Genomic DNA, 26,933 nt, shown 5'->3' on the forward strand with positions numbered 1-26,933 from the left:
ACCAGCCTGTATTATGAAATGACTAACGCTTTTAATTAATAATGTTTTGATCAAGAATGAGTCACCTTTGTTATTTTGATTTGGAAATTGCTTTCTAACGATACCGGTATCGATAACACTTAGTATATGTTAACAGTACCAATCTTGGGACATATAAGAGAAAAACTGGAGTATTTTTGATATTTTACCGACATATGTAAAATTTCTACCGCTTTATGCTTTAAAAGTTGAATGTCCAATTTGTCATCTATGTTTACTGTGTAATGAAAGCTACTGCAATTGGTTTCAATATTATTAACTAATTAAAACTATGGTTTGTGTTCCAGTCATGGGGTGTATGGCGTCATTAACTTTTAAACTAACAAATATCAATAAAAAATTAAACATAAGTAGCTCTTTGACTCTTGTTTATGGTAAAATGTTGTCAGCGTTTAAAAAACTTGTTTTACAGGATTTGTCTAATACCATCCCATTACTGGTGCCTGTTCCATTATAGCGGTATTTACTATAGTCGATATTTAATTGATCACTCGTAGTAGTATATCTCTGCACCCGAAAAACCGTGCTATGATAATAGATGAAAACATCATCATATCATAATCAAAACCCAATTACTTTATAACTGTGTGCCATTAGTTTTCAAGTACTTGCCTTAATGACCGGGAGATTGTGACTTTTGGGTCATTCTAGCTACTTACCGACCTAGTTACCTATTTCTGAGAAACTGAACTATTAGATGAAATGAAAATGTTCTGTTTACTGCATTAATTTGCACCGAATGTAGTATTCAAAATAAACTCAGACATGCGAGGTAAATGGATTTTACTAATAAATATTGTAATTTTCACAATGACAGTTTCTGATGAAGACGATAGTAGACGACCCGCTTCTTGATATTGTTATTTATTTATATAAAACTTTATTGCGCAAAAGAAAAACTTAATGTACAAAAGGCGAACTTAATGCCATGAGGCATTCTCTACCAGTCAACCTTAGGGCAAAGCAGAAAAGATTGTAGGCGGTGCGTTTAAAACTAAAAGAAATTAAGAATTTGAGTCCTAATACACACAAAGACACATAAATAAATAAATATATATATATATATATATATATATATACATAACCGATTCGTGAGACTGATACTTAATATAACATTGTTCGTGTCATCCACGATGACGCGCAGATTTGTCAAATCTAACCTTTAATAACGTAACAATACGAGTCAAAGCAAGCGTCGTCGTGAATGACACGATCAATACAAACGCACCAACTTATACCTAAAGTCTGTAACAATGGTAACATGCTATCAAAAACTTTTTTCATGCAAACTATGTTCATAACTTGTACTGATATGAACAGTGAACAGTACACTTTTATCTCGACATCGGATGAAGTCAAGGTCCCGGCTTCAAATCCTAGTAAGGGCATTTATTCGTGTGATGGGCAGGGATATTTGTTTCTGAGTCATGGATGTTATTTAAGTATTTATAAATATGTATATATTATATATATCCTTGTCTAAGTACCCGCAACACAAGCCTTATTGAGCTTACCGTGGGACTTAGTCAATTTGTGTAAATATTTATTTATTATAGATTTTCACATAACAAAAATCTCCATTTGGAATTGTGCACCCGTTTATAAACAAATAAAACTAACTAACTGTGGCGGATAACATCAACATTCGCGAAGCTAAAACAAATCTCGGTATTGAAAACAGCGAGGATTGATCAAACAGCGGTTTCAAAGGCAAATACGAAAGGGCTCTGCGATATACAGTAGAGTAAATAGGTATCATCTTAATGTCAGATAACATTTCTGTCGTTTGTAAACCTTACCAACAGCCTTAGCATTTTCAAACTGACATATTCGCTAGCGAATATGTCAGTGTCAAACTGTTGGTAGCCAATCAGTTCTATTATTAAACTTTTTGCAGTGTTTGGGTATACATAATATGGAAGATACAGAATTATTTGAAAAGGATTATTCATTAAGAGGGAAGAATTGCTTTGCGATCCTAACGACATGACGGTACATTTTCTATGAAATTTCATTTCGGGAGAAAACGGTTTTCACTAACTAAATCTTAACAAATCACTTTGAAGTCGATCGCTTCAGTATAAAATATTCTAGGTTTATAGGTTCCGCATTTATCCATGTGACGGTAGCGAAACGGCCAAGCCACATATTTTGACTAATGAGTAGAGTTTCATAAAGTACTAGGCCCAGTAGCTTAGCCACTAAAAGTGAAAGCGACTGCCCTAGTGATAAAATAGTTTAGATATCCATAAAGGAAAATGTTGACTTCGTTTGAATAGTGAAGCGGTCATTCACTATCCTCTTTCGGAAACCAAAATGAGATTAAATTCTCTAGCTTGACTTGTCTCTCCGGGCTATAAGTTGCTAAATGTATGTGTAATTGAAATAATTTTCTGAAGACGCGGTGTTGTTTCGAGTTGGAGCCATGTTGCTTAAAGCTGTTCTGGATAGTTTCCGCTAAGTATGCCGTTAAGGCGAACGACGAACGTCTGCACAGCTGAAACACAATACTTAGGCAAAGATCAGTATAAAATAGACTGTCGATCATATGAAGTCTATACTACATTACTGTATAGGCTGCACAGACCTTACCGAGAATATTTGTGGGCTGAAGAAGTGGAAAAGGTGTTGTGCACCTTGCGGGAGAGCGAGATAAAGCCCTCTTACAATTACTTAAAGTTCATGGTGGACTGCAATTGGAAAAAGCGAGGTTGTGGAGGCAGGTTTATATTTTTGCATTATCAGTTGTGTTTAAATCCCTGTTTTGTTTTATGGTGTAATGCTATCTAGTAAGGCTAACTATACTAACTGAAAGCATATTTCCAACTAACCTAACTAATGTGCTTCAGCGACCCAAAGAGGATCTTGGCCTCCAAAACAAGAGCACGCCACTTTTTCCGATCCTGCGCTGCTTCCTGCCAATTATCGGCTCGGAGCTGCTGCATTTTTGAATGTAAGTATTCACAAATTCGCAAATTCGTAGTTACGTATCTGAGGGTGTGCTAAAATTATTTTTTGTGCGACATTGCATGAGCTACCATTCTTTATCACTAACTTGTCTCGGCTCGGAGCTAGTGAATAGAAGACGCATGTGAATTGTTTAAAAATACGACACATTTTTTGTAAAACATTTTCATTGTATTATTTCGTGTTGCTGCAAGATCTCAGCATGGCGAGCATTGAGGTTTGATTGACAATGGATAGAGTGAACACTCAGTTGATGCTCAATCAAGCTAACTGTAGGGTAGTGGTAGATCTGCAAGATATGTTTCTGACTTATGTAGTTTATGAAAAGGCGTTCGACTCAATAGAGCATTCGGCTGCAACACAATCCCTTAGGCGAAGTCACATCGATGAAAAATTATATACAGTGATTCTGAAAAACCTCTACAGAACAACTGCTTATGACATTCCAACTCAAAGAAAAAACAGACCCTATTCCAATTGGGAGAGGAGTACGCCAAGGAGACGTAATCTCGCCAAAAATTAAATTAGGCTATTAAAAAATATGTTCTAGGATGAAAGTACCGTAGGTATTTCATCGTTCTACGCACCTACAAGGACTTGTTGTTCATGTTTCAAAAAAACATGTAGGTAACTTGCATGATATTAGTCCTTGAACTCTATTGAAGAAAATCATAACATTTTTATATGGCTGGAGTAGTATCAAGTTATTTCACAACGTGGCCTGAAAAGGACATTTCAGTTTCATTTACGATTCACATAAACGGCGAATGCCTACAACCGTTCAAATGTGATAAAAAGTCTATGAATTCTCTATTAGTACTATTCTCATTTTAATACGCGTATAAAATTTGTATTTTCACGTGAAATCGGCGTAATAAAATGTAGAATAACTCGTTTCAGTTAAAGCGGATACATACCACCAGTTAGTTATGAAATAACTGACTAGGTAATGAAATTATTATGACAAATTTTTGAGACAATAAAATATAGAGAAATTTTTTATATTAGATACTAAAATTTTGGACTAAGACAGCAAAATAACGAGGAAATATTTACGGTCAATGCCTTTGGGACCAAGCTGAAAATGAGACAAGGATTTCGTTTTTAGATTCCAAAGGTTAAACAGTATGAAATACGGAAGCACGTTTAATGTACGTAAATATAAAGGCAACGAAGCTTGCTGAATTGCTTAAGTAAGGTACGAGATTGAAAAGCTTGATTATATCACTATTGTATACAATACTTTTCCTACGAGTCATCTAAAATAATACATTTGATATAAGCCTAAATAATTAATATAATAAAATATATTATTCCAACTGCAGTGAATAATATTTTTAAAATAAATAGTCGTTGTTTGTAGGATAAAAAAGTAATTAAAATACCCACTTAAATTACAATTTCTGTCTTTGTCTGTCATTAATAAATAAATATTATAGGACATTATTACACAAATTTGCACAGATTTTTAATAAGTAAATCTTTAAAATTGCTGCCTCTAGAATACCAGTGAGTAGACCAGTAAGTATGTATTTTTATTTATTTATTTATTATATACACACAACAAAGTCAAAGTCAAAATATTCTTTTTTCAAATAGGCCTAGCAACAAGCACTTTTAAATCGTCAAATTTTACAAATATCATCTTAATCTAAATATCAGAGCAATTTATTGATGCAATTATTATTGTTCTAAAAAAACATTGAATTATTATAGATATGGTAATCTTAATAATAAGAATTTCACAAAAGGATCGTCAAACATCAAAATTGTATAGAAATACTAGTCTAGAAACTTTCTAGAATAAAATCTAAATGTCAAAAAATACGGTATATATATGCATTGAATTATCAATTTCATCATTATTAACATACTTAACAATAAATAATTCATTCTTTACAATCACACTTAATCCCAACTTTTCTAATCCCAACTAATTCCCAACCATCGTTACAGGCTAACCTAATTCGACAGTAAACACCATTTCGGGTTTTAACTCGCGTTTATTGATTCAAAAAGCCTATTACTCCGTAAATGAGTTTATTAATGAGAACAATGCGACATGACATTTTTTTTTACTTTTATAAAAATATGAATATTCCATCTTTATGCAAATTGACATGTCAATTTTTATCTAATTCTATATTATCCTTAGCTAAGTGAATTGTATATATAAATGACAATGTATGACTATTACTGAATAAATTATATGATATGATATAGAATTTGAAACACAAAAGAAAATAAAAACATAAGTTATAGTACATAGATTATTATAAATTACAGTAACACAATACATATAGCGTGGCCCTTGTGAATTCGTTCAAAGAACAAAGAAACAAATCTAACTTAATCGCTACTCGATTAAGTGTCCAAATTGCGCGCAAAAAGGGGGCCTGGCGAAGGAGTTGCGCCACTCGGCCATGTAGAAATACTGTGAAAGGAATTTTCGGAAAGATAAGGTGAAATATTATTGCATGAGACGTATTCGTAAGCAGATGCTTGTAATATGAATTTGCGGAACACGCTTAGTATTAATTACCGAATCCCATTTTCAATCCTGCAATTGATTGAAAATCAAGACTGGTAAAAGTATCTGCCCTAGGGAACGCTCACTTCGCCGTTGATTCTCAACTTCTCCCAAGTAAAATTTTAATAGTTATTGAATTTTAACTGTTGTACACTAAGCTAACTAAATAGTGGAAGATGTACGCAAAAAAACCGCAAATCGATGTTCAGTTTAGCCATTTGGCACACGCATACTAGAGGTCAAAACAAAATTTTTGACCCGCAGTTCTTAAAAAAAATCCCTTTGTAGGAGGGGAGTGCTGAGACACATTTATTTGTCTATCGCGTGTGGTACCATATGAATGGCATTTTTGAGATAAAAATATACTATATCATTACGTCTATTTTTTTTTATTAAAACAAAAATAATTTTCAAAATGTACTAAGTTTGCGCTCCTACAGATACTATATGGCTTATTTTTTTTATACAATATACCACAAATGATACGTAATATCCTCATATCTAACCCCAGGAACCAATTTTGAAAATAATTTCATTTAGTATTTATAAAAAAAAAAACAATATTACAAAGTGACATTACTTATTTTACGAGACATTTTTTTTTGAAGTATCAGATAAGGTACATATTAATTATGGAGTGACACGTAATATCCATATATCCAACGGGGAATACCTGTTTAACTCTTTATCTGCTTCTTTTCATCAGTTGGTATACTTTGTTTAGTTTTTCACATAATATAGATATCAAGTTTGGGCTTCTTCAGATAAATAGATACCTAACTGATTTTTTGTACAATGTACCACAGTGATACGTAATATCTTCGTATCTAACCCCAGGAAAGCAACTTTGAAAATGAATTAATTTAGTTTTTTTTTTTAATATTTGAAGTAGAACTGTCACTTTGTAATATATAATATAATTCAGCCTATATATTTTATTTTTTTATTTTATTTACGTTTTATATACGTCCCACTGCTGGGCACAGGCCTCCTCTCATGAGCGAGCGGGCTTGGGATATAGCCCCCACGCTAGCCCAATGCGGATTGGGGACTTCACATACACCTTTGAATTTCTTCGTAGATGTATGCAGGTTTCCTCACGATGTATTCCTTCACCAAAAAGCTAGTGGTAAATATCAAATGATATTCCGTACACAAGTTCCGAAGAGCTCATTGGTACGAGCCAGGATTTGAACCCGCGACCTCCGGATTGAAAGTCGGACGTCATATCTACTCGGCCACCACCGCTTTGTAATATTGAAAAATAAAAATAAAACTATATGGATTTTTTATCAAAATAGCTTTCTTTGATTTGGGGTTTGATATGAGGATATCGCGTATCATTTGTGGTATATTGTAGGCTATATACTGTAGGCGAATTTAGTGTACATATTTATGCGAACCCCTATTCACAATGAAATACAACATTCATAACGGGGTTTAATAATGACAGAACAGAATTATAATTTACCTTCTGATAAAGCCCCTTTTTATACGCTTTGTATTTATAAGCAGGTATCACACGTCATGTATTCATGGTGTTAACCCAGATGGCGCTGACACGTAAATTTCAGGGCTGTCAAAAGCAGGCCATTTCCCCTCTGTGTTTTGCAGTTTGAGTGACACTCGTTACGCTTCAACCTCGACATATACCACACTTCAACAATGCCCGATAATGACATGTACTTACAAATACCTCTAATACGCCATATTTTAGAATAAACTTTTATAAAAGCTTAGTTTTTTACAAGTTTTTTTTACATGCAAAACTGATGTCTACTTTTGTTCGGATCAAATCTTGCAAACTAAATTAAAGCCACTTTCCAGTATTGGATTGAGCTTTTAAGCTCTCTCTTTTACTTACATACGTAAATTGGGTGACAATGGAATATTATGGTACCATCGAGCTGATCTGATGATAGACACAGGAGTTTGTGATAAAACAACGCAACTCGATTGTGTTTGGCTTTATAAGAATTATCTCGATAAGTATTAGATGCCTGTGGACAGAAAAGTACAGTCAGCGATAAAAGCTTGTATCAACTATGATTTTATTGACAAAATACTTATTATAAATTAAATCATACCAAATAACATACTGTAATTAAATTTGATAGTTAGATATTAAATCAAACAACAACCAATTAAGACTTTACAATAACAAATATATAAGGCTGTAAAATATAAACAAATTGAATCTGATATAAACGAAAAAATTGGTGATCTGTCAGTCATATTCTTCATGACTGAACTCCATATCAGACATAGCTAATAAATGTTTTCCAGTATGATGAAAAATGGCCTTTCACCGATAACGGTGAATCGCGTTCATCAATTTTCAGCTTTGATAGTGACTATGGAATCACTTTCAAAGCTAAAAATATCGATGACTTTTCACTTGCTGCGTCGAAAACTGCATTTAAGCCTGCAAATGGAACCTTTGATGTCTGCTCAGGGTACTGAAATAATTTGTTAATTACTGATAGCAGAATCGCCTCGGGCAAATCGATTATCCTAGACCCAGATTTAGATTCAATAACTTGTTACCGATTTTACTATACAATACAAATACTCTTTATTACACACCTTAATACAGAAAACAATACCAGAATACAGAAAATCAAGAAGAGGTAAACAACAGGCGGTCTTGCCGCTAAAAAATTATCTCTTCCAGAGAACCTACCCAACCTAAAAGTAGCTGAAATTAATGGATTTTTAATGTCAGCAGGTGGATAATAACTAGTTTTAATACTTTTAATCATAAATAAATAAGTAAACTTAGAGTGCTTTCATACATGAGTAATAATAATATGTTGTACGAGAGGTATGATAAAACATACTATTAATAATAATAAGATTAAAACTCGTTTAAAACTTAATAATTATTAAGTTAAAATTTTATTACAAATTAGATTTCGCAAAGCTCGGTTAAAATTTCTAATAAGTGGTTTTTTATCTAGGTATGGAGTGAGCACTCTTAAGTTTACCGTCAACGGGTGTGAATAGGGATGGCTGGAGTGAATAATGAAAAAACTTAACATGTGATTTACCTGACAATTTCTAAAAAAAAATATTTATAAAAATTGTATCATTTGCTTGAAAATAATTGTATATTTTGTATAATACAATTTGTGTGGGCAAAGAGAATTAAGAAGACCAAGAGTGCTCACTCCATACAACGGTTTTGTTACCAAAAATACTATTATTTTCGCAGTCTACATCTAGCGTCAAGTAGCGGAACTCTCAGTACTGCTACTCGACAATAGACGTCGCGGCAAACAAAAAGTCTAATGCTCAACGATTTTCCGCTAATACTATAACCAGAGTAACTGGAACTCTATTTTCAACTCGTACGCTTAGTCTGGTTATATTCGTAATATTAGCTGAAAATCGTTGGCATTAGACTTTTTGTTTGCCGCGACATCTATTGTCGAGTAGCAGTACTGAGAGTTCCGCTACTTGACGCTAGATGTAGACTACGAAAATAATAGTATTTTTGGTAACAAAATCGTTGTATGGAGTGAGCACTCTTGGTCTTCTTAATTCTCTTTGGTGTGGGTAAAAAGAGTAATAAAGAAATTGTCAGGTAAACCACATTATAAGTTTGTCCCTATTCACCCCAGCCATCCCTATTCACACTGGTTACGTTATCTACTTACTTCTGTATGTTTTGATATGACCTTGACTATCGTCTGGGTGATTAACACGCATCAACGTGAGCTATCTCTACAGTAGTATCAAAATAATATTAAAACCGTAACAATTCGTTTAATCTGAATCGTGCGCCAGGGCAGGGCGGTATTAATTTTGTTGATTCCTGAAATCATTACTGCCTTAGGCAAACAGATTAGCCTGTACAGGATAGCTAGATTAACTTACTGGCAATGGTTAACAGATGTAGCAGCAGAAATGCAATAATAGTTTAGCATAGGTAATTACCGTTTCAATGGAGTAATGTTCTGATGCCAGAGGCAACACTAGCACACACCGTAGGTGGCTGTTGTACCTTGGGGTTCTCCAAATTGTCGCAGAAAATTGTATTGCCAATTATCAGTTCCCAACCAATTATACGCATAATTTCTTGGAATGATCATGTCCCAACTTATCAAAAGAATTTGTTTCATTTCCTAACTGCAAATTTACCAACTGGACGTTTGGTTTGTATTTTATAAAGACACTTTTCAAAATGCCACCTTTCGAATGGTAGAATGGTTTAGTTTGCATAATATTTATTTGGTTGTATAATGTTTTCATACAATAGTTTTATTCCATTATACTTGTGTCATATATTTTATATTAAAAATGTTGGCTCACGGTTAACCTAACACACTCCTCCTCGCTTCGCTCGTCGTCGCACCTAACTGACAGCGTTCACGTATGAGATGTTTGTTGCTATACTTATTACAAAATCGGCAACTCGATTTGTTGCCAAATGTATGAAAAGGAATCTGTTGCACTGACGAAACGTTATTTGTTGAATAGGTGTTTGGCCTAGTGTAAAATTTGACAAATTTGATAAAAAATTTATAAGTATCCCAAGAGTTTTGTGTCATTATAATAATCTGCTATAAAATAATTCTACCAATTAAGTTATTATCATATGAAAATTTGCTAATATAGTCAGTTGTCCAAGTAAATCGTCGGCGAAATGTTGGTAGGCAAGTGAAATTCGGCCAAAAAAAGTTCGACGAAAAGGCAGAATACCATACCTTGGACCTAGTTTTACCTCGTTCTAGCCTAATCTCAATGGGAAGTGCTATTACGAAGCTTACTTGTCCAAGAAGTTACTTTGTTGTACCTCGGACACCGAAAATATGTTGTACCTTGGCCCGTAATTGCTACTACTGTAAATATATTTTATAACTTTTTAATATTTGCCGTATTTCTAATTATTGGTTATCTGCGTTGTAAGTAACCAAGTAATCGATCATAGAAAGGATTCTTAAAACGTTTTAGGTAAAAATAAAATATGACCATTGCTGAGTATATTATTCTAATAAATATATTGAATACCTTAAATATGAACACTTTTCCCTTTTTTTCGTTAACCTATCCCGTCAAAATAAATAACCCAATCAGGGATCGGAATCGGTTTTTTGGAAAAACTTAAAAATAAACATATATTTCGGTTTATTTTATACTCCAAATATAGGACTCGGTTGTGTTTTTAGATAACGACTTCGTATTATTAGATTGCCCAATTAGAAATGAAATAATTAATAAAGAACGAAAAAATACCGTTTTCGTTCCCATACAAAAAATACCGGTTTCCGATTCCTGAACCCAATCCTTTAATGTTTTATCATATTAGATAGTTTATTAATGTATCTTAGGATATTCGGATAAATAACAGCCTTTAGTTTAAGTTCTAAAAATCAGAAAAAAAAACTGTCTGTGGAAAACAGATTCCCCTAAACCATAGAGTCCATAGAGTAACTTAAGTATTATCTACTATCAAGCCAATTCCAACAATATAATGTGATACTTATCTAACATGGATCTGATATCATTTCATTATCAGATGGTTTCAATCTCCATTAGATGATGAAATACAATGAAAATATTGAGCATATAAAATAATTCTGCCCGCAATGTAAAGCAACACACAAATTACAAGCTTGCTTTTTTTTCCTTTTTTTAAATACTACGTCGGTGGCAAACAAGCATACGGCCTGTAGTAATTGTCAACGCTTGTTGGCATCAATAATTAATTACGGGGTCATAAATGAGCGCCTTTCATGCCTTGGTTAACAATCTTTTATTATTTTTAAATCGAACAAAACAAAATAAAAGTAACTGTCTTCCTATTGAAAATTGTTTAAATTACATTTAATAAGTACCTACTACAAGCTAAATTTAGAACTGTAAGCGACCTCACCTCTCAAAGGAAGGTTCAATATTACGTTGTTTTTAATCTGCCGTTCAATAAAAAAGGAATTGTGACAATCCGAAAAATTTAAATTTAAATGAATCTCATACATAATTATAAGGTAAATCTCACGATTTCCTGTGAAACGGAGTAATTCGAGAGCTTTTTCAGGTGGGATTTCGTTACAAATCTTCCTGGATTTATTGCTTTGCAAAATGGGTGCTAGGAGTAGGAAGAAAAATAAATGAGTCGTCTGTTTTAGGATTCTCCGGGTAACGCGTTGTTTCCAGGTTGTACCTAAAAATGTAGTAAGGTCAATACTTGCGTTTACTAGTAAACTAGCGACCCGCTCCGGCTTCGCACTAGTAAACCTTAACAAATTATACACTTATACTTCCTCAAGAATAACTCTATTGATAAGTGAAAATTGCATGAAAATCCGTTCATTTGTTTTTGCGTTTATCGCGAACATACTGACAGACAAACGCGTTGGGGGACCGTTTTATAAGGTATCAAAGCTTTAACAGGGCCCGATGTGAATTCCAGCCATACTTACCAAGCAGTCACACTTACCTTACGTATTGACATGATAATAATTGATTATTATGAAATATGTTGTACTTGTAAGTTATGAATATCACCTGCACCAAGCAACAACATATTTTGTCTCTGTTTAATCCAATGGATGACTGATAGAGAATGACTTTTGGCAGCAAGTCCGCCACTGTTGTACATGTTTCTTTATCTGGGCAATAAAATTTTAATTAATAAATTATTTGATTAAAAGTAAGAACGCTAGCTAACAAAGAAGATTTAATTTTTAATTATATAACGACTTGCCAGGTTGATAACGTTTAAAACAGCTTTTTCATTAGGAGACAATTTATGTTGTCAGCTAAATATAAGAATACATATTTAACTTAGCCAGTCGACAATTTCAACTATAGATCATGTCAGTCACGACACCGTGTGCCTTGACTTATATTGTCATGTTATTAATGGTTATACTTCAAAAATCTGCGCGTCATCGTGGATGACACGAACTATAGGTATTACCTACTAAAATATAAATAAAAAACCTACTTAAATAAAATAAAAGGAAATTAACAAAGGGCTTTATTCCAATTTATTACGCAGCTGCACAGACGCAAAGTGTTCGGATGCAGTTTTGTTATTAACTACGAAGAAACGTATAGATTTGTCAGAAATTTTATCAACAATGTAAAGCAGAAGTGTTACGAAAGACCCAGTTTATGAAAGAATCCTGACCGAATTGAGTTTTGAACGGGCAAAATTGATTTTCCGATATTCCGAATAGTAACGTCCAAAAAATGCAAGAGGTTTTTAACGCATTCACTGCCAGGGGGCGTGGCCTAGGAACAAACTTGTATGACGGTGAACGCATATATGCGTCGGTGGCAGTGAATGCGTGCATCGTGTTATGCCACCCGTTATTGGGGCTTTATTTTCGAGATGCGTATTACGTATATCTTTTGTGTAAACACAAATATGTATGATACAGAATAATATACTGTGCCCCTAGTGTAAATAAATTCGATTTCGAAACGTGACGTACGCGTTTGCGTTAAGTCTCATTTTGTATAGGATTTTGAACAGCGCGCCAAGCGGGACGTTTTGGAAAGTCAAAAATCTCATACAAAATGACACTTAACGCAAACTCGTACGTCACGTTTCGCTGTCGAAAATATTAACACTAGGGGTACTGGTCCTCCTATAAAAATTACGAATATGTGTTTAGCATCCAGTAAAATCGTTTTTTTATCTGTTTTTTTGTCCTAATAAACTTGAAATAATACTCTTTTATAATCTACTTATATCTATTACACTACATAGAGCTGTAATATACTAATCCAATAAAATATTAATCATCGTCTAACTGGCACTTTGCCATGACTAACTTAGAGATCGTAAGATCATTAGCTATGACGGCGTAATAATAAGTGAAAAACGCTAGTTTTTTCGGAATTGTTTGCTATCCTGACCTTCCAACCTAAAGAGTATACTGAGCCTCATTATTACAAGCTTTTATTTAATTTGTCCTGATAGTATGTAAGTTATTTTGTTAGTGTCAAATCTTGGAAGCAAAATTTGACCTACATTCCCATTTTCGATTGAGCTGCAAAATGTGCTGAAATGTATAAGTCGGGTGACAAATAGTATGGTAGCACCGAGCTGATCTGATGATGGAGACAGGAGATGGGAACACTGTGATGAAACAAGGCTACCTAATTGTGGTTGGGGTTTTTAGAACTGTCTCGATGCAATATTATGGTAGTATGGAGCTGATCTGATGATGGAGATAGGAGGTGGGAACTCTGTGATGTAACAATTCAACTTATTTATTTTTGGGGTTTTTAGAATTGTCTCGATGAGTATTCTTTGCCCGTGGTAGCTTGTACCATAAATGATTTTTTTGCCAAAAACTTATTTTATGCTTCCAGAATTCAAGAATATATGCGACTAGTAAACTTTGAATAATATTTTGTACAGTGGTATAAATAACTCATTAGTACGAATCAGGGATCGAACGCGCAACTTCCTGTTTGGAAGTAGGTATTTTTAAGTGCATATTATTGTTCAATTTAACAAAATGTTTTAAATTATTTTGAAGGATAGTAATTTTAGTTTCAGTCAAATAATAAACGTTTAAATTTTAATTACATTTTGCAAAATATAGGTTTAATGGCATGTAAGAAAATTGTTCCAATTTTTGTTTGTCTAGGTATTTTGTCTCAACCTGTATAGGTACCGTAAGCAAAGCGTTTACTTACGTGACTTTGTTCTATGTAATTTAATTAACTAAACTGTACTGTTAATTTATTTATTTGAATAAATAAATAATTAAGATACAATGACATAATAGTATGTATTTAAAATACATTTATAGACCTAAGTAACGCAACTTACCTATGTTATACTCAACTACGCTCAGTATATGCATGCCACATCTAGTATTAACCTTTCTGTGTACCCAATTGTAAACTTGTTTCGCATAGATACTCGTGCGTTATCGCCGCCCGCTTTGGTATAAATTCCTCATTGGAACCTCTGTGTGACGAAGCACTTTCACTATATCGTATTTTACGTTTTAATTTTCGCACATGTATATATATATCTGCAGTTACTAATCTCTTCGGACGAGGCACTTCGTATAATTATGATAGAACTTCACTTAAGGTAAGTTCGTTTAATCATTAAGTATTTTGTAAAACTACCTGTTTTAGTTAAGTTAAATGAAATATTTAAGTTATTTGTGCGCTCTAAACAAAATTTAATATACTGTTTTGTATTTATCTCGATAAGTGAATTGTAAATTCTTATGAGAATAAATGATCTTAAACCTAAACCTAATAAACAGCCTGCCTATGAAGCAGATGGTCCCGGGTTCAAATCCTGGTAAGGGCATTTATTCGTGTGATGAGCACGGATAACTGTTCTTGAGTTATAGATGTTTTCTATGTATTTAAGTATTTATAAATATTTATATATTATATATATCGTTGTCTGAGTACCCTCAACACACGCCTTATTGAGCTTACTATGGGACTTATTCAATTTGTGTAATAATGTCCTATAATATTTATTTATTTAAACTTTATCGCACAATAAAATTAAGTAGAAATGGCGGACATAATACCTAAAGGCCTACGTATATATAAGTAGATACATTTATTACATAATTTCATCTCAACCACACTAACAACAGCCATGTTATTAATATTTATTAATAACTTACACTTTATTATATAAAGTTGCGTCATTGCGTTAATTACGATGTGATTTATTACTATCATTGTAATAATTAATTAGTAACACGAAATAATGTAACATTCTGATAGTAATTTTTCTGCTAGTTAGTATGTTTATGTACGTTGTACACCATATTTTACTAATTAAGCGAGTTATTTATTTTAGTATTAATATTTTCATGCTTTGAATAATTTTTAGAAAAGAATAGAAATCATTTATTCAGATAACACATCAATCAACTAACACACATAGGGTTTGCAATCCGGATCCGAAATTTATGAAATTATCCGGATCTGGATCGGGATCCGCGGATCTTCCCATATATTTCTGATCCGTCATGCAAACCCTAAATACACATAGTAAATCAAAGCAAAGGTAAAAAATCAAGATAGAGATGTGAAACCGAAAGCCGTGTAATTTAATTTCAACTTATATATTTATGTCGTCATGTTGTACCTATGTCTTTTTTGTTACATTTTGTCTACTGTGTGGAATTTATTTCGGTTTATTTTATGTTTCTTTCCTTTTGTCCTTTACCTTCCGTGAGATTTCCCACTTGATGGTCTTATCGGAAGATCAGCACTAAAAGTCGCCAGCAACATGCTGAGATGAAGCCATTTCGTGATAATTTATTCTCACTATGTTCTCTTTAATGTATGTCTATTGACGAAATAAATAAATATTATAGGACATTATTACACGTATTGACTGAGTCCCACAGTAAGGTCAATAAGACTTGTGTTGAGGGTACTTAGACAACGATATATGTAACATATAGTTAATTATTTATAAATACTTAAATACATAGAAAACACCCGTGGCTCAGGATCTAATATCCGTGCTCATCACACGAATAAATGCCCTTACCAGGATTTGAGCCCGGGACCATCGGCTTCATAGGCAGGGTCACTAACCACTTTCGACGCTTTAGGCAAGATTCGAACTTGCGTGTTTTTGGAACACCGGCCCAATCACTCATAACCAACTGAGCTACAGAAGCTTACCAGAACCGGTATCAGGATCAGACTGGTTTTCCAAAGGGTCGCAAGTTCGAGTCTTGTCCGAAGCGGTAATTGATTTTTTTTTGAGTCCCCAGCAAGCTTGGTTCTCCATACAAAGGTAGTTGCGGTCTCATTTTAAAACGACCAACTAGATTTCTCTGAAACTTTGTACTTACAATAAGATAAGGTGTATCTATGCCTTTAATTAGTTTACGTAGCTTCAGATACCATAGTTAAAAAAATCCAGCGAACTTAAGTTTTTCATACAAAACTTGTCTTTGCTCTATTTAGATTGGTTTTATAAACTGAAGCTATATTAACTAATTACGGAAGTAGATATACGGTATGTCATTATATATGTGCAAAGTTTTATTACAAACCAACGCGTAGTTTGAAATGAAATGAAATAATGGAATGCGCTCCCGCCATCTGTATTCCTTGATAAATATGACCACGGTCTCTTTAAAGAAAGAGTGAATAGACTACTAATGAACCGGTGAGCTCCATCTTAGGTCCTGTCTTCATTTTCCATCAGGTGTGACTGGGGCCAATCGCCCATCAGTTTTTTATATAAAAAAAAGTTTTAAAATGAGAATGAAACTCTGTTTCTATGGGAAGGTGAAATTTGGCCAATTTAGCTGCGAAGTCTTAATATCATAATTTAAAATAATTATCGCTGGCAGACGTATCTGCTTGCTTGAGATTACTTTAATACGTTTACCGATTTTACCTGCTAAACGTGCGTAGTACAGTCGCAATCAGATATCGAAGCGACCAAGGCGCTCACAAATATCTGAACAGGCCTCTAATGTCAAGGCGCTAAAGCGCGTGTTCTGATATTTATGAGCACCTTGGCCGCTCCGATATTTTTGATGGCGTACACGAGGTTGGTAAATAAATTAATGGTAACTTTAAAAGTCATGGCAGTTTAAGGAAACCCGAAATACGCAGACATTTTTAACATTCGAGGTAAAATGAGGAGTGTTATATATTTGACGCCAATGTCTGTCTGTCTGTCTGTGACATCGTAGCTGTCCAACAGATTAGCCGAAAGCGAGTTTCCTTCTTAGCTATGTTTGATAGAAATCGATCTAGCAGTTTGATGAGCATCAGCTCTTTTCCAAAATAATGTAAGGCATTTTTGGCAAATAGCGTAGGTTTTATTTTTAATGTACATAATTATCTTTCGTGTATAATGAAGAATAAATAGTTTTACTTGTTTCCTAATAAGGTATTTGACTGTATTTAAAATAAATTATTTCACAACATGCACCAAATAAAGTACCACAACATTATAGATAAAGATAGGTTATTTTCCAAGTAGGCATTTTACAATACGCTTATATGAATGTCAAATAAAGCTACACCGGCTCTAACCCTACATCTCTGACCGGAGATGATTTAAATCCCCCCTCAATTGGAGAAAAACACCGTGCTCCGTATTGGAGGAGTTTGGATAAAACAGAAACGTAGACAGCGGTTAATTTTAGACACTATTTCTATTTTCGAATTCCTATACAACTAAGTAACTTTATCGTGACGTCATTTGCAAGTGTTTTCATATAAATACCATAGTGGCAAACTGTTTTGACAGTTCGAAAAATGAAGATGATTTGACTAGTAGTCAAATACCATATAACGACGAAATAATTTGGAATAAGTATCCTTAATGTAATTTCTCTATGAAACTTTTTCTTTCAGGACATAACATATGAAATATGTAGTCATGTGATAAATCATATCAACGTTAATTTGTTACTCGTGTAACTTTGGAATAGAATAATTTTGGAAACTTGGAACGGCTGTACAAATATTCGAGAACTTTAGATTAATAAAATACATATTTAATGACGACTAATTTGAGCAGATGTATATGTATATATATACGTGAATGTGTACTGGATATATGTTACTAATTGAGAAGATGTAGTTATGTGATACGTAGAGATACTTGTGGTCTGAGTTAAAATAAAAACAATACATTCAATATTTTCTATAAACTGTAATAGATAAATATCATACACTAAAGAAAAAACACTAAATCCACCGGTGGCCAAGGCGGGATTCGAACTTCATCTTCAGCTTACGCCTCGTTCACCGGTGGATTTGGTCACTTTTTTTTCTTAAGTGTATGATATCTATTTCAGTTTATAATTTATATATAGTAGCGTACTTAAAAAACGAATGGGGAAAATATTTCAGAAAATAATTTGATGTATTCCCTAGTTTTTTTTTTACTTTTAAACTTTATATTACAATATTTGTAAATGAGAATTAATGAATTTAATAATTGCAAATTGAAAATGATAATTAATTTTAAGCTTATTGTAAAATCATAGTGTTATAAATAATTTTTAATTTTTTTTTTATATAGTTTTCTGACAAGTACGGAATTGACATTATATTCGATTTGACTGCATATTACTAGCTGTCTTACAATTACTATTTTCATGGAAGTAAGTTGATTATTAAAATGATGTACCTATACATATTTCAATGCATGTTCATTATTTCAATAAGTATAAATCAATCATCTGAAGAGATAATTCTAAGTCTGAAATTTATTTTATTGTAAATTCTACCGCAGCTTAAAAAATAGTAATTACCCGTCCCTGTAATAATATTTTGTATAAGATAATTATTAATAAAAGCTGTCTTTGGTAAAAATTTACAATTATAATACACAGCGATTTTTCACAGCAATATATTTTTAACTTAATTATAAAATCTATAATTTACTTACCACACAAAATAATCACACACTTTTCCACTACACACAGTTTCGAACACAAATGATAATAGTCGTGAACTTCGTAGACTGCTACGCGGTCGCTATGCGCTACGAGACATGTAGCCCGCTACGCGGTTCGTAGTCGACTGGCCGGTCAGCTCGCTACGGTCATTAGATACGTGTTTAATATGATGGTTCATTCATTAGAGTCGAGTTTTTCTTAAGTTGGCGCAAGACTATAATATTTGTGACTAAAATTGAGTGATGAAAGAGCGATAGCGTTCTATTTTATAAGCTTTTATTAAACACATTGAGCGCCGGGAACCCGCTCAGCGGGTTCTCTGTTCGTTGCCTTGCCCAACAAAGCGGGAAAAAGCTGGGATTAGCTACGAGTCTAGCGCTACGAAAAAATTGACATACATGTGTTAACGATGGTCGTAAGTATATTATACGTATATGTATGTTCAGGTCAAATCTTGCAAGGTAAATTTCGCTTTCTTTTGAGCAAACATTTCACATATATATTCAAGTTGGAGTCATCTCCTGGGTCCATCATCAGATCAGCTCGAATATTTGACAATGCTCTCTCATGATGGAGCCCAGGAGGTGGCAATAGGACCTCAGTGATAAAACAACGCAACCTAATTGTATTTGGATTTTTTTTTTAATTTTTAGGCCGCAGGGTATATATTAAAAAAGCGGCCAAGTGCGAGTCGGACTCGCCCATGAAGGGTTCCGTACCATTTATGACGTATTAAAAAAAATTACTTACTAGATCTCGTTCAAACCAATTGTCGGTGGAACTTTGCATGGTAATGTATATCATATATATTTTTTTGATTTTTCATTCTGTTATTTTAGAAGTTACAGGGGGGGACACACACACAAGAAGTACACCTCAATATCATTTTTAAAGACCTATCTATAGATACCCCACACGTAGGGGTTTGATGAAAAAAGATTTTTTTAGTTTCAGTTCTAACTATGGGGAACCCCCAAAATTTATTGTTTTTTTTTTCTTTTTTTGTGTAAAAATCTTAATGCGGTTCATAGAATATATCTACTTACCAAGTTTGAACAGTATAGCTTTTATAGTTTCGGAAAAAAGTGGCTGTGACATAATCGGACAGTCAGACGGACATGACGAATCTATAAGGGTTCCGATTTTTGCCATTTGGCTACGGAACCCTAAAAAGATATATATATATTCTAAGTATTTTTTTTAAATAACATATCTTGAATAATATAATTTATTTATAATAGGGTTTGACATTGTTGTAACGTAATTTGCTTCCGCCGTGCGCCCATTAATCATCTCTGAGGGATGTCGCACAAAACTCAGACATATACAAATGCTTAGGAATACAAAACAACACATATGGCAAAATAAAATTAAATGCAGTTAAATATATATGCTCTGTGACAACTCTAAGCCGTTTTTGTTGATGGGAAATGTTATCATTCACTGTCCGTAAATTACTGGGTAACATTGCCCATCGTCACAACTTTGTGATCGTGCCTACCGATGAAACCATAATAGAAATAATCTACGCTTCTTGTTTTATAACTGAAACCCGGAAATATTTATCAAAGGGTAGGTAATTGAGAACCCTTTGATAAATATTTCCGGGTTTTTCCATCCGTTTTTCAACAATAATTTTACAACAACCTACATTTGATAACTTGCTTCAAAATACCGAGTTAAAAAATAATTAAATATCATTTATTTTCAGGCAACTAAGCCCCATACATACATACCTTACAAACTAACATACATACAATAATAAAAATCTTAAAAAACACATGTGTATTATAATTGTTTTCATACATATAACCCTTTTTTAGGGTTCCGTAGTCAACTAGGAACCCTTATAGTTTCGCCATGTCCGTCCGTCTGTCTGTCTGTCTGTTTGTCTGTCTGTCCGAGGCTTTGCTCCGTGGTCCTTAGTGGTAGAAAGCTGAAATTTGGCATGGAGATATACATCAATAAAGCCGACAAAGTCGTATAATAAAATCTATTTTTTTTTTAGGGTACCTCCCCTACACGTAAAGTGGGGGTGAATTTTTTTTTTTGCTTCAACCCTACACTGTGGGATATCGTTGGAAAGGTCTTTCAAAACTAATAGGGGTCTTCAACAAACATTTCTTGATAAAGTGAATATATTCGGAGATAATTGCTCCGAAAGAAAAATAAAAATGTGTCCCCCCCTCTAACTTTTGAACCATAGGTCCAAAAAATATGAAAAAAATCTTGGAAGTAGAGCTTAAAAAAGATATTAAATGAAAACTATAGCGGATATGATCAGTTTAGCTGTTTTTGAGTTATCGCAAAAAGTTTCCCCTTCATAGTAAAACAGACCCAAAACCCACAGTTCATCCCTTGGTTAACAATCTACCATACTTTAAGCTCCAGTTTAGCTTATTGTCACGGAAGAGTAACTACGGAACCCTACTCTGAGCATGGCCCGACATGCTCTTGGCCGGTTTTTACTAATAATATTAGTGTTAATATAACTCTTAAAGATTTGACTGCATCAACGAATTTCTTTAACAATAATTTAAAGGGGAAGCCTTGAGGTAAAGTTAGCTAGTTTGAATATTTATCACCTAACAATGGTTGTATCGAGATTATAGCTATTAGGCGTATCGAGAATATATATATATATATATATATATATATATATATATATATAAACCATAATTAAGAATGTATTTAGGATAAATAATTTATTCTAGTTCAAGTATGCATTCGTACTCATTTTATCTTTCCATAGCCTGTTTTATTTCAGGTTAGAAATTTTATAACTTTAAAATTAGTGGTTACTTCTTTTCTCCCAAATTAAATCTGAGTAACTATGCGCTGAATTATAAGTGTCATTTATATAAGTATAACATATGAATATAATAGCAACCCTAACATTTCGGAAGACAAAGGTAATTATCACTATTATTGAAGTTAGAAAAATTCCAATCTTAAAAAAACGGAGTATAAGTAAATAACCTAGAGGTCGATTTAAATTCATATTTCCCGAACTGTTACGATTGTGATCTTAAGTTGGGGCCACCTTAAAAATCGCTCCTTAGACCTAAGACAAAAGGAAACAACCACCCCGAAACCACCTTTCTATATAAAGATAGTCCCCATTTTCCTCTCTGAATATTAATCTTATTGAAAATATTTTTACACAATTTGATGTATTTTAATCAAAGCTTTGCCCGATTATTTGTTTCTTTTCGATTTTTTCAATGTTATAAGGGTTAGGAGCATTTAAAAATGTGTATAACCTGAATTTCCCAATCAGCCTGAAGCCTATTATTATAAGAGTTAGGAGCGAAAAACAGGTTACATGCAATTGTTTTAAAAGCTTGTAACTCTTATAATAATGTAAAAATTTAAAAAAAAATGTTATATATATCCAGAGAGGTAAATAAGGATTTTGTGCGGGTCATCCAATTTTGTCTAATAAATTTTAATATCTAAAAACAAAGAAATAAGCAATCATAATAAAACTTACTAAGTACTTACACTAAAGACAAAAATCATTTCGTCTTAATATCTCCGGCATAGTCTCCAAATCCTTCCTTCATATTCCTTATCTCCGCATTCGCTCATATCCCTTCATTCGTCAGAAACCATAGACAAGCTTCGCCTTAAGAAAGCCAAGCAAGGTCACTTATCTTTTTACACTCGATTTAACGAAATAATAATAAAATGCCGAGCATTGACTCTGATTGATACTAAGCACGTAAAGTACGTGTCAAATAACCTACGTCAAATATTGAAAGGACTAGTATTTATAACTTATAATAATAATAGATCAAAAATAAATAAAGGGATAATAATTCAGCCTATATACGTCCCACTGCTGGGCACAGGCCTCCTCTCATGCGCGAGAGGGCTCGGGCTATAGTCCCCACGCTAGCCCAATGCGGATTGGGGACTTGACATACACCTTTGAATTTCTTCGCAGATGTATGCAGGTTTCCTCACGATGTTTTCCTTCACCGAAAAGCTAGTGGTAAAGACTTATAAAAAACGCTCGTAATAAAGTTATTGGACTTTAGATATTATTAACGGCCCTATTCGAAGAATGATTAAGACACGTTTAAGATCTTGGAAAGATCTTTAAAAGATCGATAACTAAACGACATGTCAAAATTGACGTTTATTTCGATTCCGCTGTGATCCCAATAAGATCTATCTACGATATTTGTAACGTCAGGACCCGGGTACGTCCTTAAACTACATCCAAAAGAGAGATATGGGCATTGTGAATGTCATCTCGCTTTGTGTGGTAGGGCACAGCCAGTGGATGTCATTCCAGATCTAGAACAGAGCCCAACTGGGGAAGTACCTCCACCTTACAGAAAACAGCAGCCAAATAACACTAGACCCTACTCGTAGTGTTGGTTTCCTGCCGGTGAGTAAGGTTGCCAGAGCTCAACGAGGGGGGGGGGGGGGGGTTAGGGTCGGTAACGCGCATGTAACTCCTCTGGAGTTGCAGGCGTATATAGGCTACGGAGACTGCTTGTTTGCCACCGACGTAGTATAAAAAAAAAACGTCAAAGTGACATTGGTTGCCCGAATCGAGCTGCTTCTTTATACGACATACAAACGATATCTAAATGAGAACTTATCTAAACCAGAACTTATCGTTATCGTATTTCATTAATCAAATCGGGCCGAAAGTCTTATAACCAGGGCTCGAAACTTTCGTACCGATAACTTCAAATCACACATACTTAGGATGATTTCAAGTGATCTTTTCATAGAAAATATATTTATCAACTTCTTTAAATAAAGATATTGCCACTAGAAAAAAGCAGGTCTTACTTGACTTAAAGTCCTTTGTCCCCCACATAAGGGTCATAAAGTAAAAATACTTTATGTATTTTCACTTTATGTCTCCTAGGTGGGGCAGAGGTCCACAGTGCGCCGCCATCTCGTTCTGTCTTGCGCTGCGTGCTTCGCCTCAGGCCATGATAGCCCGATTGCCGTCAACTTGGATGCCACTGAGCCCCGCGAGGATTGTTTGGGACGGCCTGCTCCTCTCTTGCCATGCGGGGTTTATCCTAGGACTTGCCTAGGTATGTGGCCGGGATTCCTTCTAAGAGTGTGACCGGTCCAGGCCGACTTGCAGCACGCGATCTGGTGACCAATCGGACTTTCGGAGTATATCCCGAGAGTCTGTCGAAGGCACCGGTTTACAAACACTTGGATCCACCCTCCATTTTTTAGGGTTCCGTAGCCAAATGGCAAAAAACGGAACCCTTATAGATTCGTCATATACCTCTGTCTGTTTTTTACTACTCTAAGTATAAAAAAACGCTGTAAAATATCATCTTTACAAGAAAACTTTTTTAATTCTACATATTTGGAGGTACATACGGTAATAAGACTAACACCTTATTTTTCACTTCTCATGCTCGTAAAACTGTCATTTAAGTCGCGTGTAAGTGACATAAAATTGCTTATTATGCTCTTGAGCATAAAGTAAAATCATCTATTACGACCCTAATTAACTTAGCAATAAAGTTCAAAATTTGCCATACAAACTGCCAGCCCTGTCGGCGCGCCCCCGACCGGTGCGCTCCCGGCCCGAGTTTTGTTTTTTTTTAGCCTTGAACAAATACGGCAAAATAACCTAAAATATTAGAACTCTTTGTAAATTTTCCTCGCAAAGTGAAAAGCAGAGTGTATAACTCAGGCATACATGTCAATTTTTGTCCTCGACTATAATGGTCAAAGCGCAGTGAGTACCAATAATAGCCTCGGATAGAAATGGATCGCTTTATGCCCTTGTTGTACAATCTACTATTATTTACTAAATCATTCTGTGTGCACGAAGTCAAAGGTGACGTTCACCTTTGCTAAAAGTTCAAGCCCTGCTTATAAACACATCAATATCCGCATTGTCTTCCTAACGTTGTCACGGCGAATTTGGTGACAGGCTGTTTACTGTGTTACATACAAATTAATCACTACCCACCTACTATATAGGTACATATCTCCAGAAAGGATCGATGACCTTTAAGAGCAAGCTTGGTCGAATTTCACCTTCCCATACAAACAGTTTCGTTCTCATTTTAAAACTACGCGTTGGATTGTAATGAAACTTTACACATACAATGACATAAGGTATATCTAGGGCTGAAAAGAGCTTATATTGCCTCACCCTATTAAACAAACGTAATAGAGCAAAGACTACTATTGTCCTTATCTTATTGTAAGTACAAAGTTTCAGAGCAATCTATCGAGTCGTTTTATAATGAGATTGTAACTACGTTTGTATGGAAAACCAAGCTTGCTGACCCTTAAAGTATTTGTGATAGATAATAATGAATAATAAATAAAGAAATAAATAAATATTATAGGACATTATTACACAAACTGACCAAGTCCCGCAGTAAGCTCAATAAGGCTTGTGTTGTAGGTACCCTGACAACGATATATATAATATATAAAATTATAAATACTTAAATACATTGAAAACACCCATGACTCAGAAACAAATATCCGTTTTCATCACACAAATATATGCTCTTACCAGGATTTGAACTCGGGACCATCAGCTTCATAGGCAGGGTCACTACCCACTAGGCCAGACCGGTCGTCGAATAATGTTGCTAATAATATTGTAAGGGGTTTAGAAATTTTACTTAGCTTCCTGAAACCCAGATTTATTTGTTTTTGAATTTAGAACATTTAGAATTTAGTAGTTAATTGGTGAAAGTTCAGAATAAATTGTAAAAGATGTACAAAAATTTGTACCTGGGGTCATAGGAGGTTAAATTAAGAGTTATTACTTAGAACGAAGAACTTTACCTCACAGTTTAATTGAAATACTTTATAAGTATGTTTTAATTTATTTAAATGAAATTTGATAATGATTTTAAAAAAATATTAACTTTTATTAAAATAAGATTTTATTGTTTGGTGCCATAAAGTGTTAAACTACTATTAGGTACCAAGTAGACAATATACAATCACTGCTCGTCAAATTGACCTATTTGCTATCAAACCTAATTACCTAGGAATCCTACGCAGCATCAAGCTCTAATTAATTGAGCCATTCGAGACCCCCCTTAAGCCATCCTTACTTAGGTATTGAACACGCAAGATAAACAATAATATTGTGTATAAGTAAAATTTGAACCAATAGTGTTAGGTATAGATTCGATTTTGTTTTGTTTGAAAATACAACTCTGTTCCAATTGAAAATGGTTTAAATTTCATCGAACTGAATAAGGACTGTTTGTCCAATTCGAGCAATGCTTCTATCACAGCGATACCATACCAATCTGTCAGTGTCATATCGCTGTGACATCTTACAAGCATTGTTAGAAATAGGTCGTGTTCTAGCTCTGAGCGGATTTCATTTCATTTATGCACTCTGTTAACCTTTTTTTTCTTGTATTTCTTCTGTCTTGATATTCTTTCTCAGTTTCATTTACAATCTCTAATTAATTAACATTTGAATACATATTTAATTTCTTTTATGCTTTATTTTTTGATTGTAATGGATTTTTATTCTTACTTATATACTATAATTCTTAATTATTAATTTTGAAATTACCAGTGGTGTAATGATCGATAAAAAAATGTATTTGCATGCATTGTACAATGTTTATATCTGCAAATAAATATTGATTGATTGATTGATTAAAATTTTGCCTCAAAAAATCGAAAACCGTTTTAAAGAATCAACTTCGCGTAAGACTGCTTATTTACTACCAAACTACACTACGCTTAAACGGAGGAATTTAATAGCTTATGAATGTGTATTTATTATATTACGTTTATTTCAATTTCGCATTGAAACTCGGCTTTGGACGGATTTTGATGAGAGAAATTTAAAAAATACTAAAAAAAAAAAAAAAACTGGAAATCGCGGGTTAAAACTCCGGCTCGTAGCAATGATTTTTTCGGAATTTATACATGAAATATCATTTGATATTTACCAGTTGCTTTCCGGTGAAGGAAAACATAGCGAGAAAACCGGACTAATCACAATAATGTCTAGT

At 33.8% G+C, this 26,933-nt stretch overlaps 1 protein-coding gene across 2 annotated transcripts in view; it reads right to left on the bottom strand.

The window, feature by feature from the left end:
- Positions 1-19,066, bottom strand: part of LOC133521594 (cell adhesion molecule DSCAM-like) — a 114,291-nt gene extending 95,225 nt beyond the window's left edge. For both annotated transcript variants that reach the window (XM_061856634.1, XM_061856631.1), the window contains exon 1: positions 18,921-19,066. The gene's annotated coding sequence lies outside the window, so the exon portion shown is untranslated. The remainder of the gene's footprint in view (positions 1-18,920) is intronic.
- Between the last annotated feature and the right edge of the window lie 7,867 nt (positions 19,067-26,933).

The sequence above is a fragment of the Cydia pomonella genome, chromosome 9, assembly GCF_033807575.1.
Source record: "Cydia pomonella isolate Wapato2018A chromosome 9, ilCydPomo1, whole genome shotgun sequence".
NCBI lineage: Eukaryota > Metazoa > Arthropoda > Insecta > Lepidoptera > Tortricidae > Cydia > Cydia pomonella.